The sequence below is a fragment of the Centruroides sculpturatus genome, unplaced genomic scaffold (assembly GCF_000671375.1).
Source record: "Centruroides sculpturatus isolate CEXI.00-Female unplaced genomic scaffold, Cexi_2.0 scaffold3076, whole genome shotgun sequence".
Lineage (NCBI taxonomy): Eukaryota > Metazoa > Arthropoda > Arachnida > Scorpiones > Buthidae > Centruroides > Centruroides sculpturatus.
The window spans coordinates 1-4,280 of record NW_019387162.1 but is presented as its reverse complement, the minus strand read 5'-3'; the positions used below and the strand labels follow the sequence as shown (position 1 = coordinate 4,280).

At 24.0% G+C, this 4,280-nt stretch overlaps 1 long non-coding RNA gene across 1 annotated transcript; it reads left to right on the top strand.

Annotated features, from left to right (window-relative positions):
- The first annotated feature begins 2,425 nt into the window (after window positions 1-2,425).
- On the top strand, window positions 2,426-2,878 carry LOC111616223. Its single transcript, XR_002755211.1, has 2 exons — window positions 2,426-2,668; window positions 2,747-2,878. It is a non-coding gene; the product is annotated as an uncharacterized LOC111616223 (long non-coding RNA).
- The last annotated feature ends 1,402 nt before the right edge of the window (window positions 2,879-4,280 follow it).

The following is a 4,280-nucleotide window of genomic DNA, read 5'->3' as shown; positions in this document are numbered from 1 at the left end:
AATCGATTTAGGAGAGTCATACCCTAACAAAAATATATTATTTAAATATATTTAAACGTTAAATTAAACATTTATAAACGTTAAATTTGATAGTTTAATGTCTATTTTAGATTATAATTAGCACAAAATTTATTAAATTTAATTAAATTACACACTGTAATAAAGAGCGAATCTCTATCCAAAACATCCAAAACATTCGTTAAAATGTATATAAATACAGTCGAATCTCCAATAACGACCACCTCTATACGGCGGCCACCTTTCTGGGGAACGTTAAAGAAAAAATAACCTACAAATAACGGCCAATTTTTTTTTTATGTTTCCGTCAGTGGCCGTTGTTCAGAGGTTTAATTGTATTTTTTTTTTATGTTCCAAGGTTAAACTATTGTTATAACAAATTGTAAACAATTTTTTAAAATTTGATTTTACCCCTCCCATTACTATTTATAGAACTTGTTTAAGACGACACTTAACAATTTTAACAGCTTTACTTAAATTGTAATTAAATATATTATGAATAGTTACAGTTAAATGTGATAAATTATTTAGATAATTTATTCATTTGACATGATAAAGCTGTTTCTTCCCATTTATTTACATACCATTTGTTGCAAAATATTGTGTAATATTTACAGAATATGAGTAATATACTTATATATATTTAATTATTTAATAATGATAATATGGTAAGTGTACAGAAAGAATGGATCAAGAGTCAGTTAATTAACCGAAACGTTTAAAAAGTCATTTGGTTCGGTTAACTGACTTTTGGGCCACCCTCTATGATTGTTATAATTGTAAATGACGTTTTAAACGAGAAATAATTGTAATTAATTCGTCTCACACGCCTTAATGTAATTCTAAAACAAGTTCATTAAGACATAAAGCGACCTAAAAGTCAGTTAACCGAGTCGACAGAAATTTTTTTAGCATCTCGGTTAACTGACTTTTGGGCCACCCTCTATAATTATTTAATTGTAAATGACACGTGTTAATTTAATTTTAAAAGAATTATTTTTAAGAAGACGTTTATGAAGACACAGCGACCTAAAAGTCAGTTAACCGAGTCGGTAAATTTGTTTTAACATTTCGGTTAACTAACTATTGGGACACGAGAATAATATTGTCAATTGTTAACGATTGTAATTGATTTGTTTCACGGGAATTTTAATTTTAAAATAATTAATTTTAGAAAGAATTATGATGCATAAGGTTTATTTATACGGTACAAAGTATTCTTTCATTATCAAAGGAGGGGGGAAGATTAGCACGTGTTAAGAATACGTTAGAAAGAAGCAGCTGCCTAAAACTTACATAATCATATCTATGAAGATAGTATTAAAAAAACACAAGTTAATTCTCGCCAAAGAAAATAATACGTGAAATGAAAGAAGAAAAAGAAAAATGCAATTACTTAAATGATTTTCTTATATAAAAGGCTCCTTTGATTAATATTTATAGAAGAATATATTTAAACATACATTTAAAAAATAATAATAATAATTTATTTAACTTGTATAATCAATTTAAGATTTAAAAAATTCAAATTTTTTAATATTTTTTAAAAATATTTTTATTTTTAGCCACTTTAGAGAATCATAAAGGAAATATGCATTTTTTTTAAGTGTGTAGGAATCTCAAACATATATATATACAAAGTATAATGTTATAAAATCAATTTATTTGAATGTTTGGCATTAAGAAAATAATGTTTTTTATAAAGTCCCACTAATGGATTTTTATTAAATTGGATAGTAAATATTCCGTCCAGTTGTTGTTCCATCAACAGATCAATAAAAATACTGTTTTGCTCTATCAAACAGAATTAATGAACTATTATGTGAAGGCATGCATATAAAAATGTTTTCTGTTGTAAATAATTTATAAAGAAGAAAAACTAGATATGAAAAAAAACAAATAAAAACAGCAGAAAAATTATAATGATTTTTAAATTCAATTTATAAAGTTTGTAAACATATTTTCTTGTTATTATAATGATAGAGTTTATTTATGAGAAGTAAAAACATTATTTTAATTCCAAAATATATACGCAGGGTCAAGCTATCAGTTTTGGTCACTTTTATTATATATATTATTATTATGAATGGCCATACAGATGGACAAAAATGGTCATCTNTCTTTGCTACTTATACTTAAAATATTAAACTCAATAGCTATTCAAGAAACAGTTTTAATATATTTAAAACTTCATAAATAAAAAAAAAATTGCTTAAATATTCATATAAATAGTTCTTAATTCTTTAAAAAGTTAATGTATAATATAAAATTTATATACTTTTATAAGCATTACAAATTATATAAAACTACAAAATAATCTATGTAAAGGTACATAAATTATTTTAAAGTTAAGGTCTTTAAAAGTAATTTATATACCTTAAAGTAAATTATAAAAGTACATAAATTATTTCGGTTAGTTATTATTCTATATACTTACCCACCAGTTAATAACTGGTTGTAGGTAGAATTCAGCAAAAAACTTTATGTTTATCTATAAAAATTTTTATAAATTGTACTTATTTTAGTGATTTTTTTAACTAATTAACACACATAATTAATTAAAAATATATTTTTCTTGAAAATATATTATATTTTACAGCCCTACTCTATATTGGCAACATGCATTATCTGGTGCCTGGATGGTATACATGTAAGTTTAATTAATTTACATGTAAAATTGTTTTGAAATATTATAAAATAATCACTTAATATCCATTTTCTTTTATAGGTTTATTGTCTGTTATGTGTCATTTCACAATATCAGATCCTTCAAGATCTTCAAATACCTCATTTTGATATTCTATATCCATGAATGTGCTCAGTAACAGTATTAAAATATATATAAACCGTCCAATTTGTTGAAAAAAACAGGAAAAAATGTTAAAAGACAAATTAGTCTCTATCATTTTTTAATATTTTTTAAAAATATTTTTATTTTTAGCCACTTTAGAGAATCATAAAGGAAATATGCATTTTTTTTAAGTGTGTAGGAATCTCAAACATATATATATACAAAGTATAATGTTATAAAATCAATTTATTTGAATGTTTGGCATTAAGAAAATAATGTTTTTTATAAAGTCCCACTAATGGATTTTTATTAAATTGGATAGTAAATATTCCGTCCAGTTGTTGTTCCATCAACAGATCAATAAAAATACTGTTTTGCTCTATCAAACAGAATTAATGAACTATTATGTGAAGGCATGCATATAAAAATGTTTTCTGTTGTAAATAATTTATAAAGAAGAAAAACTAGATATGAAAAAAACAAATAAAAACAGCAGAAAAATTATAATGATTTTTAAATTCAATTTATAAAGTTTGTAAACATATTTTCTTGTTATTATAATGATAGAGTTTATTTATGAGAAGTAAAAACATTATTTTAATTCCAAAAATATATACGCAGGGTCAAGCTATCAGTTTTGGTCACTTTTATTATATATATTATTATTATGAATGGCCATACAGATGGACAAAAATGGTCATCTATGTAGCTATTACTGGCATTTATATGGTTATAAGTAGTCAAAATGGACATTTATGAACATTTTTAAAAGTGTTTATCTTAAAATGACTGTTATGCTGTTATCATTATCTCATATTCATCATCATCATGAGTTATTTGCACCAATGTATGCAGAGAATGAAAGAACTCTTGTTTCTTTATTATTCTCTATTCTTGGCTATTTTTATTATTTGTATCAGTTTGCAGTGTTAATTATTATTACCAGTTCAAATTTTACTAATGCAGTCTACTTATTGAACTTCAGGGATGTGCAATCTTGCATTTTCATAGGATCCATGCTTAGGCCATGCACTTTGTATACTTGGCCATCACCATCATAAAAAGATTCTAACTTTACAATGTACTGGACCTTAAAAAATATAGAGTCAGTTCAAATTCTATTCATTACTATTGTAGATCTGTTTAGTTTAATACTACATAATTCATTGTAAGTTATTTTGATGCACTTGACAGAAGTATGGAACTAAAATGTACTAGAACTGTTCAAAACTGGTGGCTTGATCCTATTTACTTTTGGATATAAAATGCTTCAATTTATTCATATTTTATTCATGATATTTTATACACATTAATGTACTTTATTTTTTACTTTCTAATTAAAATGTAAATAATTTATATTTTTATTTTTTATATTAATTCAGATTGTAGCTATATGTTTTGAATTAAAAAATTATATATATGTGTGTGTGTGTTTAAATGTATTTTATTTGTTCAAAAAAACAATGGCGAA